Source organism: Photinus pyralis, unplaced genomic scaffold (genome assembly GCF_008802855.1).
Source record: "Photinus pyralis isolate 1611_PpyrPB1 unplaced genomic scaffold, Ppyr1.3 Ppyr1.4_LG7, whole genome shotgun sequence".
NCBI lineage: Eukaryota > Metazoa > Arthropoda > Insecta > Coleoptera > Lampyridae > Photinus > Photinus pyralis.
Genome location: NW_022170738.1, coordinates 19104434 through 19117660, shown reverse-complemented (window position 1 = coordinate 19117660; position 13227 = coordinate 19104434). Strand labels below are relative to the sequence as shown.

At 36.5% G+C, this 13227-nt stretch overlaps 1 protein-coding gene across 5 annotated transcripts in view; it reads right to left on the bottom strand.

Moving 5' to 3' along the window:
- The window catches only part of LOC116175917 (serine/threonine-protein kinase 32B), a 267380-nt gene that overhangs the window by 17932 nt on the left and 236221 nt on the right, over positions 1-13227 (bottom strand). The window contains exon 1 of one of the 5 annotated variants that reach the window (XM_031494296.1): positions 6229-6410. The exons of the other annotated variants lie outside the window; for them this stretch is intronic. The gene's annotated coding sequence lies outside the window, so the exon portion shown is untranslated. Of the gene's footprint in view, positions 1-6228; positions 6411-13227 lie in introns of those variants that run through there. 5 annotated transcript variants of the gene reach the window in all.

Genomic DNA, 13227 nt, shown 5'->3' with positions numbered 1-13227 from the left:
AAATTCAAACTAGGTTTTTTTGCTACGGGTTAAACCCTATCGTGTAGTTCCGCGAAATCATTATAGGTAAATATAGAATTTCCATACGCAGACTGGGCAGAGGCGGCGCAAGGTATTTAGGGTAGTTATGTGCCTCATAAGACACATTTGCTGTATGCACTCGATGTATTTAAGAACAAAATTGGGAAACATTTTTTGCGTACAGTTTTTCAATTGAATCGACTTGTTAATGTTCCAGTCCTTCCTGCATCATTGTAAGAAATCTGGAAAATAGTAGCATTACATTTTTGCTGGTCAAGTGTAACATGTGAAACACGCCAGTCGTTTTTTTTGTAGTGCAGTAATAAAGTTTGTAATTTACGATCCACCGCTCTCGTAAGAATATCTAAAGTTCACCGTTAGGGGAAAAAAGAATTGCCACTCCTGGGAACAAGTAAGTAATGAGAGTCTTAAGGCGCCTCACAAGGGAACCGTAAATTTATCCGAAGAAAGGAGTAGAGTGTAACGCCATAATCGTGATTTATTTCTGTGCGCCGACATTTTGATTACACTTATTCAAATTTACTAATCATTACATAATCCCTTTAATTAAGTTAGGTGGTCTCATTAATTGAAGATAAAGTAGTTTTAACACCGCGCATTAACGAAATAATATTCCACTTCAAAATCGCCTACGTGCATTGTTACATTTACCTACGTATGAACCTCCATAATCCTCGGTATTAAGATTATACGTTGCTCGTTCGTTTAAAATAAGTGGATTATATAAACTGTAACAGGGAGGGAACATAACATTGTGAATAATGTTACCTAGTAGGTACTAATGTCTGCGTTGAGACCACAACATAATGAACATTTGTGTAAATATCTCTCAAGCTTTAAATCCATGGGGAGAGTGTACGGAAGATATATAGAGTTAGCGAAAGACGGTATAACCCCATGAATCAGTTTTTTAAAACAAAAACTAAGGGACCGTTCCCTTTCATGAAATCTAATCTTGCAAGAGTTAACACAACTAGGACAGGACCTATTTCAAAAATACGTACATATGTATACTTATTGTGCTGGGTTTTCAGTCAATTAAATATTTTTAGCGCATTTTCCAACTCATGTTATGAATTAAATCGAAAGAGTATTGTTTTGGAGCGAAAATTGCAACGACCAAGCTTACCCGAAGGTTCTTTCAAGTTAGTCAACCACAATAAAGACCAATGGTCTGTAATTACTCTCAATTACTCGCAATATAGAGACCTCAACAAATAGCAGATTAGTTTTTCCTCTTCCCCCGGATAATCCTGACTCAAGACGTCCCCTATTCCAAAAGAACTTCCATCCGTGTGGATAACGAATTGTTTGGTGTGGTGTGGACTGGACAATATTGGAGCTGACACCAAACAGTTTTTGATCTGTTGTACGGCATTCTCCTGACCTCCATTTAAAATTTGAGGACTTCTTCAATGGCTCAGTGGGCGGCTGGATGAACGTCGAGAAGTTTGGAATGAACCTTCTGCATCACGAGACCGTTTCAATCAAAGCCCAAACTTCGGCAACTTTCGTCTAGAATCGCAGTGATTTCGTCAGGGTCAACTTGGAGTCCAGATTCAACATAGCCAAGGTACTTTAATTCGCTGCCGCAGAACTGACATGTCTCCTTATTTAACTTTACTTTTGCGCCTCGCAAACGTTCACATACGTTGCCCAAATCCTGAATGTGTTGCACAAAGGGGGCCGCAATAATTATAATGTCATCTAGATATTTGAAACAATAGGGCTCCAAATCTACCCCCACAACACTATCTATTAACATTTGCCAGTTAGATGGTGCGGTAACTCTTTTGAATTGAAACAACTCACGCGACGGTATCGTGAATGCAGTTAACAGACGAGATTGCTCATCAAGGGCAATTTGCCAGTATGCCGACAGATAACGAGCATCTCTGACTCTGTCTAAAATACTAGAAATGTTAGGTATGGGATAGACAAAATAATCCTCGACGACCCTAGCCAGTTTAAGATTCAAGAGATGATAGCTGGCTCCCTTCTCCCATCCCCCTTGGTCGTTTCCCGACACTTCCCACAGTCAAGACCAGTGACTTCAGGTGTACCACAACTAAAGCAGTGGTCTCTTAAAGGCCTATCGCAGTTCCGAGCAATATGTCCCTTGTTTAAACAGTTCCAACAATTCACCCTACTCCCAGAGTTACTTTTTCACATGCAGCCTCAGACATTCCTCCTCTAGTTCATGCAAGGATCTCACCGATGGTAATTACTAAAACGTCTCCGTGAGTTTTTCCATCTAAGTACTACTTCATTGGCCTGAAATGTAAGTGTCACTTGTACTTTATAGTAATTGCCACCTATGCATGTCTCAAGCTACTGTTTACTAAAACTTTAGAGACATATGTTGATCTTGCGTACAATTGTCACATTGTCTAAATGATTTATTCATATAACTTGTTCACTGTTCTGTGTTAACACAAATCATGTTCCTGAACTCCGTTAAACTTTAATTTATTACCACCTTAGAACAGTCCTTGTTACCTGATAATGAAACTTTCTGGCATAAGGTTTAATTAAGCACTCCCTTGCAACAGTAACAAATCCCATACTTTCATTGGCAGGCGCATCGGCGTTGAGTTATTCGACAACAGCATTTTCTTTCTGTTTCAATTTACAGTCGAGAAATACAAACGTGGGTATTGATTTCTTGAGGAATCGGCGGGAGAGATAAAACTGTCTAAACTTAAATGACTTTAAGACAAATGCGTAGGTATATTTTATCCTCCAGGAGTGGACCTACACTCGTAGAAAGTTTAATTTCCTAAATTATTAAGGACGGATCGAAGCTGCTGTATCCCGTTTGGTACTCGGAAGTTGTTCAAGTTTAACAATAACATTGGGAATATAGCGCACGTAAAACTTTTGAGATATTAATTTAACGTAGAGCGGCAGAGCAAACCAAAGTTGATAGATCGATTTTTCTTGGATGCTTAGTTATCCACATTTATTGTTTTTTTATCCTCATTAAAAAGTTTTTACCATCTAGACGTCATTCCAGGAAACCTGTAATAAGATCCATTAAAAAAGGTTCATTCTGAATTATCATTGTTATTCCTGTTGGATATTTTCTTAACTTTTCTTACATCCCAAAGTATTAGAGGCCAGTCTGTACTTTCAAACAGAATAACAATATGTAGGTATCTTTTTACGAATGCACATCAGAAAGAGACACGTACGTTTTATTCCGTACTCAAGCTTTTAAGTGAATGTATGTACCTACTTCCGTAAAGTGTGGCACTTTTGTTGTAGTAGTTTACGTACCGTGAATGTCAGGATAGAGACATCTGTAAATGGCACCTTAACATTGCATAGTACGTGCATCAACGTTTTATTTGAGCCGAATATATTGCTGTTACCTGGTTGTCCTGTATGACCCACACAGAACGACAAAGTGTTGACATGTCGACGCAAGATATCAGGGCTATTACTTTTCAAAATTAAAGCGATTCGTTACTGACAATGACCTCAAAAGGCCAAAATAACTAAATTTTAAATCAAAATTTTTATTTTAGAAATATCCACTCGGCTTGTCCAAACTAACAAAAGACTCAAAATTTACTGGGTCAAAAAACACACTTGATAAAATTAAATAAAAACAATTACTTACAAACATTTTAAATCTATAATTTTTCCCAACATTACTTAAATTGAATCTACCCAAAAGGAATAGTGTGTTTATATAAATAGACGAGATGTGCAGTAGGTTGTATCTACATTCCTTTGTTTGTTAACACCTTCCCTTTCGTTACTGGGCGCAAATTGAAATATTTTAAATTTTTTGGGATCTAGATTTTACTACAAGATGTCTCCAAAACTTTGAAGGTGGTTTTTGAAAATATAACTCCATTTACCTAGACTCTAGAGCGACTATACAGAGTGCAAAAAGGAATCTGGTGGCTTGACTTAGGTTTTTTTCATTTGATTGATCATTTGAATGTGGTCGCAGAAGTTAGGATTCAAATTGTCTTTATCAGTGGAGGAGTAAATATTTTTATAAAAGGGGTTTCAGAATTTTTTAATTTACTGGAAGTAACGGTTGATATTCCTGAAACACTTTTTGTAGGTAGGGGTATACCAAGGTAGGTTTTTTTTTTGTAAATTATGTATATATGGAACTACGCTACGAACTACGGTCAGGTTTTAAGAAGCCTTTAAGCAAATTAATTCAAGAAACAGAAAATACACCAGAAATTACAGGAGTTCAAACTAAGAACTGAGAATGATGGAAACGTTGCTTAAAGATTAGAGAAAGGAACAAAAAGAGTGCAAAGCAAAACTGAAGGAGGGGATGAAAGAAAACCAGTAAAAAAGCCAAAAAGGCCATCAGAAAATAGAAAAAACTAGAAGAGAAATGAGAGGATTGCTGAAAGATGTGCGCCAAGATCTCACGGCAACCCAGGGTTATTTAGGGTTCACAAGATGAATCAGTTACAGTCGCCAATACGAGAAACTCAATTAGTAAGGTCACTTTCTCAGGGAAGGAATTTCAATAGGATAGGGAATAATAGTCACTATATCCCAGTTCACAAAGATTTTATAAAGAAATTCTTAGTCAAATCTTCGAGGTAAACCTACGTAACGTAAGCGCGGAAATGTATAGATCGCCTATGACATGAAATCCGGAGAATATTGTGTACGTCATTTTTTGAGATCGTGTAAAATTTCATTGTTAATTAAAAGTTCGAACCGAAAGCCGTATAACTGCTGTATCTAAAAGAATCGTTAGCCACGCAATCGAAAATTGAAACACCATTTTTCGACGAATTTATTGTGGTGAGCACCTTATCCATTCACCGTGAGCTGCCTTTTCGAACAAAATCAATAATAAGAGGCGTTTTTATGCAACAAGGAAACTTCGTAGTGTTGTGAAAACTAACGGACGGCGGATTTTTTTCCAAGTGTTAATATTGCGGGGTGTTACTTCGTAAAGCATAATTATTGGATCCGCGCGCTCTCATTTAAATAAATTTTTACCACGAAAGCGTTGTGGTCCAAGGTGCAAAAGGTTTCATTGCGTTATATTTGGAATGGCTACTTACGTTAAAAAACCAGTTTATCAATCAAAACTGTGCACCTCTCTTGTGTATACGGGGTGTTATTAGATTTACGGGATTTATGGGTAGTCCGATGTTTCCCGGGAAATTCGTCAACTATGTTTTTTTCAACTAACCAAATTGTTACCTGACCATGTAAAATGTCCGATTGTATTGTAGGTGGAAGAGGCGGGCAACATACACATCAGTTGGGTCTTCTCTTAAATTCAGTTAAATAAACTCTAAAGTTATTAAATACACCTGCATAAAATCCTGATAAGTTAAATTAAATATAGTATTCCCTAAATCCACCTTAAGCGTAGCAGGTGTAAGTATCCTAGCATTGCACGCTACAAGATAATTTATAGCCGCCATATGAAAGTGCGTTCGCGTATTTATAACCAAATCTAGCAATTTTTTTGCTTAAAAACTAATTAATTGAAAATGTCATTAGTCGCATAAACCACATTAATATTTGGATTATATTGATCAATCCACTATTGTAGTATAATAATTGGACTAGGGAAATGGCAAACGACAGTTTTAATTAAAACTTTTCAATGTAGAATCCGTTTACTGTTTGTTATAAAACAAATCAAATTGAATTGACTATTACGTAAACACAGCATTTTGATGTAACATTAATTGGAGAAATTTGAATAGGCAATTAACATAATACATTGCTCATTTATGTTCCAGAATATATGTTGTTGTGAGACCTAACCTACACTTCTGGGAATCCCACGATTTCCCTCTAACTAGCTCAGTTTTAATTAAAATGAAAACAAAATTTTTATCCGCATCTCAAGGTCCAGCTGGATTCTGGCACCCTACAGCATTCCAACAATGACATAAATAGGTGGCTTAACCAAATCCTTAAATTCCAATATGAAACTTTACCCCCAGATTTAATCAACTTGAAACAAAGTAAGAGACGCCGACAATTACCTCTCCTTGACTCTAAATAACAAAACCTGGATTGCAATAACTGGTTTAATTTCAAACAAAAAATTGCGTAAATTTCTGTTTTACAAATTGTTACAATTTTAAACAGATAAATGACACACAAAAAAAAACAAATTACTCAAACATTACAAAAAAAACAAGACAAAACAAAACACTAACTACTACTTACTTTTAAAATTAGTCCGAATAACGTATTCCGATAAAAAGAGAGGTATCCGTAAACAATCACGCAAACCAAACACTCAAACACCGACGTCTTCTCTCTTCGGGTACCCACAAATTCAAAACTTCCGTGTTTCCGCAAAATAAAACAAACAGGACGGCGAACAAACTTCTTAAACTTCTCAATAATTCTTCTTAAAACGGCAGACACAAAATTCTAATTAAACCTGGATCCAACTACGCAGGAAAACTTCCACAAAATTCAAAAATAACGTAACCGAAGAAGCGCCGGTTGGCTTTGTAACGACCAAAAAGCCCCGCTCTCATCAAAAATTTTCTATTTAAGCCAAAAGCCCTTCTCCTTTCTTCAACACCCCGTCCGCCAATCACGCGAAGCGTCGATTTTTCAACTTCTTGCTAAACGGCACGTACGCCCGGCAATTCTGCGAAGAACCTTATCTCTACTTCGCGCTATACCTCGTTAACGGCAAATAAAATTTAAAAAGAAATTTACATCGAAAAAAATTCTAGGAATAAAATAAAAACAGAACACTTCTAAGAAATTGAACCAAAACTATAACATGAAATTTACGCAATCCTGTGTCTCAAATTATTAATAACCCCCCCGGTTAATTAATTGAACTAAACAAAATTGTCACATCCAGACGCTCTATAATTTCTTTCAAGTTACAACTAAAACAAAAATAACACAACAATGTATATCATATTTAATGGGGATTAAAATTTCAAGATTACATTAACTAGACTGCAAGAATAAAAGCCGTTATTTAAACGACCTCGATTATTACGACGCGTTGTAAACTCACATTATTGAAGAACATGGCCAATATTCAGAGAAACTACGAGGATTGGCGTGACGACTATTAAACAAATGTTCGGCGAATACTTAAGTAAAAATCTGGCGGGATAGCGGCATTCTTACTCAAACTTTCGAAGAGAATCTATGCAGGTCGAACGCTGCATTTTTTCAATCGCAGATTGAATTGGTACCTAGACCTTTGAGACATAATTACGTAACGTAAACGCCAAAATTTCTAGATCGCGTAAGTAGGTAAACAACACCGATACCGTGGACCTCATTTGATTTCTTTCCTGAACTAATGTCACTGAACTGAAGATCATGGTGGTTGTTGTCTAAACTCAATTCGATCGTAGTGGTTGTCTAAACTAAATGGTAGGTTTTTTCCTGACGTAAAGTCACTGACGGTCAAACGTAGACGTGAGTTCTGTGCTCTGTTTTCAAGGCCGATGGCATTACTCGAGGCGTATTTACAGTGTTCAAGGTCGTTCTGTCTCCTTATAAGGGCATATGTGGGCAGCTGTCGGGCATGGCGAAATAATCACGAACTATCGATTTTGTGATGACGTTGAGCAGTATTTTTATGCATTTGGCGTAAAGCACGAAATGGATGCAGCCCCTACGAGTGTCAAGAACTTTCCAAAAACTATCTTAGGTTAAGCAATGTTTAACAGTTACGTAAGCTATAAAATATGTGACGAGTGTATTACCCGGAAATTCATGGATGCCAAGTTGAAGTAGTTTAGTTTCAAGCGTGAAAAATGACTCAGCATCCGGTTAAGTGTGTTAGATTTAATGAATCGAATAATAGAACGTTTGTATTTCCGACATTGTGCTTATTGGAAAGCTAGGAAAGGATCGTGGGAGAGTGCCGCATTCGATCTCCTGTATTAGATGTGAATTACCGTGCGGTGGTAATAGGTACTTCTCTATATATAAAAATGAACCCCTGTTTTTTCTGGTCACGCAATAACTTTAGAACGACTTTACCGATTTCATTCATCTTTTTTTTTTAAAGTTTTCTAATACTGTGTAGAAGGTTCTTACGGCAAGAAAAACTAAGAAAATCGCGCAGAAAATTGGAAAATTGGAGAAAACTTAACGACTATTACATCGCGCGTTTGACGGTGCGGCAGCAATTGTTTTAACAGCTACATCGATCGGCATATATCCGTCAAAAAATTAATTTGTGTGTTGTCAATTCGATCGGAAAGTTTATCCAGATATCAGTGAATTTTTTAAGAAATGTCGATGTTATTTCACTGCAATCACGCCTTTTATATTAAAAGTTTGATATATACCTACCCAATATTCATTTTTGGTAAGTGTTGATAGACTAAACACGTGGTATACACACATGGTTCATTTCTATTTTCAGTTGAATTTTAGTTTTTTCAAGATGCTACTAATTAGACGTGCCAACATGGTACCAACTTAAGTCGCAGAATTCGTAATCCTACAAGTCAAACATACAGGGTGGTGCACGGTAAGTAGGAATAGGGATTTAACATGGGAAATTAGTTTTATGCAATATTCTGCCCTCATGTACATTTTACAGAAAAAACTGTAGAGTTTAAAGTTGTTCAGAATTAAAAGGTGCATACAAAACTGTTTTTACATGTTTTATATTAAGCTTTTGTTATACCCGCAAATTTAAAAATAAATGTCAACATTTCTGTTATTAGTAGCAATAGCCATGACTTTTGTTGTTTTATGAATTGCTATACTAATAACAGAAATTTATTTTTTAATTTGCGGGTATACCAAAAGCTTAATATAACACATGTAAAAACAGTGTTGTATGCACCTTTTAATTCTGAACAACTTTAAACTCTACAGTTTTTTCTGTAAAATGTACAGGAGGACAGGATATTGCATAAAACTAATTTCCCATGTTAAATCCCTATGTTGCTACTTATCGTGCACCACCCGGTATATACGAGTAGGTCAAACTGATGAGCAAAGCGAAGCGCGAAACGAAGTTAACGAAATCGATATGAACAACGCAGAAATGTACCTACCCTTTAATCCCTATCGAGCTGCATTTAATTACAACGTAACAATCGATTACAGTTTACAGTAAATCGTTGCTATTAGACCAATGAACTTTGTGTGTCCACATTGCAAGTCTTTGAAGTTTAAAACTGAAGCCCCGGAATTATGTTGCGCCAGTGGCCAAGCGAAATTGACGCCATTGGTACCGCCACCAGAGCCACTACATTCCTTGGGCCAGATTCTATACATTTTTTACTCATATCCAGAAATAAAACAATTGTTTTGAAATTACGGCATTTGGCGCAGCAAAAAAAAGTACGTTGCTAGCTCTGAATCGCCAAAAGCAACGTAGAAGTGAGTGCGTTTATTTTTTATTATTTTGGGGAGAGATGGGGAGATTTTGGGGCAAGTGTGTCAAAATCTCTTTTCCGGCTAAACGGTTGAACCGATTGAAACCAAATTTGGTACGCATATTCTTAGACATAAAAGGACAGAATCGCGCATGCGCAGGTGGGGCGGGTGGTACCTGCGCTAGGCATAGAGAATTTCTCGAAATAATTTTTTGTTATTATTTATTCCAGTTCAAATTGATTAGGTATGCATAGCTAGGAAAGAGGACATCGTCCGTCGGGTCAGTTAGTTGAAAATATAAAGTGAGCTGCAGTAGCGTTCTCATTCAATCCGATAGTCTTAAAAGCGTCGCTTATATTTACAACTCGTGACATCTACAGCGATGATTGGCTTGGGAGTCAGATATACTGATATACATAATATTTTTCAAATGCACTGAGATGCCCCAACCTTAGCAACGTCCTGTGAATATGATTGTCGATACGAAGCACCCTATACATCATGTTAGTTACACAAGCTGCCAACCGAAATCTGGTGGGATTACAGAAAAGGGAAAGAGAGCGAAGATGAAACGGATGGAATTTCTCGGAAGATCACATGTGTTTACCATTTCAAACACCTGCAGTCCAGTTTTTTCCTAGAAATGCGTGAAATGCAGGGAATGGGCGATTTTTCGGGTGTTTTTTAGGGGTGTTAAGAGATCAAGTTACCGCGTCGCTTGGGGTAGTCAATAAAAACGATTTAACATGTGTGTTCATGGTTTTTTTATTGTAACCGGCTTAAGTGTAAAGTACGGCTTATCTCGAAATATTTTGTTATACTTTAATCATTGCTGTGTGCTTTTGCTTTTTATATCAGGTGAGGTATTTGCTTTATTCAATTAATCTATAAATGTGTGTAACTTGAATGCAGATTGTAACCCTTTATTTATGTACTTACTGGATTCAATCCCTTAATGTGTAACCTTTGTTGGTATTGGAAATCATGTTTCATTGTCGGTAGGGCTGTATCTGTGCTGTACATATTTGTGTATTGTGCTTTTTAGTCACTCTCAGTTATTTCATTGCATTTCATTATATTTGCATATTTTGGACTGTGAGTAATCAAGAGCGAAGTGTGCTTGCTTAGAGGGGATCGAGCTAAGTTTATACGGGCCTTGGTGAACCTAACACTAACATTTTCCCTCGTTCCGAAACCCAACAACTTTAGCCCACGTCTACAGGCACCCCATTGGGCCTGGGTAATCCTACCGCCCGGCGAGGCATATTTCGTACGTGATATTTGTATTCCGAAAGTTGAAGTTTTTCATCAGATTTCAAGTGAAAACTGTGCCAAACGTCAACAAAATTTGTTGCTAGGTGCATTTTAAAGTGGATACGAGTCGGCGGATATAAAAGAAAAGGGAACTTCTTCGGGAATATTGCCAAGCGTGAACGTATTAATACGTGTAACCGAACATTTCTTTTTCTGTGCATTATTGGATTATTACACTCGGACGAAAGCCACGAAAGCGTCGGGGTCCTAGGTGCAAAACATTCAGTTGCGTTAGATTTGTAGTGGCGAGTTAAGTGAAAGAACCAGTTTATTAATTAAAATTGTACACCTAATTTGTTTATATAATACATATGTGTGGCAACCGGCAAAAAGGCTAAAGACACACTTTTAAGTAAACGTGTGTGCCAAAAAAATTAAACTTACCTCGCGGTAGTGTTTACATTCCAAGTAATATTCCGGAACGTTTTTTGGAGAATATTTGAGTTCTAAAATAATTTCTAAGAGATTTCTAAAATGCATTCTACGGTGTTTCAGGTGAAAGGATACGGCAAATAATTTTTTTTTGGTAAACATTTTAGTGTTCTCTCTAACGTTTGGAATAGCCCTACAAAACGTGAAGTGAAATTTGTTATAAAATGTTTCGCATTTAACTTTAAAATAGGACTGAATTATAGAGCACTACTGATCTACAAAAAGAGCGCATTTCCTCATTACTAAAAATCCAATTACCTTTCCCCAGAGAGCTCACTAATTCAAATTACGACTAAGTTTAATTTTTAATGTCCGTTCTAAAACCAAGAAAAAAAATACAAGCCTACCGAAACGATTTTATGTAGGTAATGGTTTTGATAACGTCGCGTTGTTTAATTAATCTCCATCAATTAACCACGTTTCATTAATCTTCACTGTAATGAATCGTTTGAAATATATACGGAAATTACTCTTTATCCGACGCTTCTACCAAAAATAAAACTGGAATTTTATTTTATTGCGTTTTATACGAACCGCAAGTTCGATTTTTAAACGCTGCGACGCCGTCGAGTTTTCAATAATGTTTATATCGTCCCTTCGCTAATTGATTGCGTACACTTCCTGGTAGGAGTTACAGCTAAACTTGAATAAACAATTTTTCCATCTTGAAGTTTAATCTGCAACGTGCCCTGAAATAAAATAAAATTTAAAACAGTCCTTATTTACATCGGTTTTTATATAATTGAAAGCGATTTTTCCCGTAGGGAGTGTATACCTTGAAGCTGTAGCAATGTAAAAATATTATTATTGTGATCAAATTTTCATTCATAGTCTAAATTTTAAAATATCATTTTCTAAGATTAGCACAATTTGGTACCTAAATGGGAAAATTAAAATATCAACCGGTGCTATTTAAAACAAACGGAAAAAAGTTTCCTTCCTAATTAGAACTCTTCACATTCTAATTTACATTGTTGAAATAATTTAGGGGTTTCTACTTTTGAAAGTTAGGTAACTTAATAGATTTGATACAATAAAATGAAATCTGAAGCAATTCTACGGTATCTCTAAAATACGGCCAATTTTACTTCCTCTGAATGACCAAACTTTTTCCACTTTTTCTGTCCTAATCCGATGTTGCCTTGACCTCCATAGATGTTAAGAGCCCTGCCGAGGTCCTTGAAACATAGATCGCAATGGTTGGTATATGGAAGTGTTTCTATATAAAGCTAAAATTGCTTTACCTTTGCGTCACGATTTCACCAGGTGCTAAATTATGTGGCCTTTAAGTTGGTCTCATCTTTCAGGTATTAACACATAACAAACACATGACAAATATGACGAGGATCAAAGTTCACAGGAGTACGTGGCCTTGGGTGTCGCGTTGGGATGATTTATATCAATGCCACTTTGTGTTTTAGGTTGACACGTAAATAAGCATTAGGTATATAATGTCCTATTTATTAAGTTTATTTTAAATTTTTTTAATGTTTGTATACTTTTGGATCAATGGTCTTGGATTACGGCCTTGACTATGTATTTGCGTGTGAAAGCTTAAAAGCGCCAAATTGTCGCGCCTTAAGACGAAATTAATGAGAAGTACGTGCCAGTCCGGCTAAGTCAGGTCCGTCTCTATCGGGGCATGGTCAAATTTGTGTATATTTCCTGTTATGCAAGTTTAATGTATTTGGAACATTGCGATTGGTAAAAAGAAACGCACTCTATTTGTGGAATAGTTCAATGGGCGTAGTTTTAGGACAAATGAATGTGGTCTGGACTAGTTAGTTCGAAGAGGGCCGTATGCCGTGGGAATTACGCTGGTAGTCACGAGAGTATTCGGATGGAGCCGATGAAAATGTTTTTTAAGCGAAAAAATTGAAAAATCATTACCGTAATCATGCAGTTCTATTTTCAATAAAAAAATCAACAAAGATCGTCATTCCGATCAATGACACTCGTTTATGGGACAAGTTGGTAGTTCAGTTAAACGACATCGAGGGGAAAGCATTGTTATCTTTGCAACAGTGTATACTTAAGGTAAATGTCTGATTTTAAATTCAGTTTCAACCGAGTCTTTAATGCGATGTTCACACT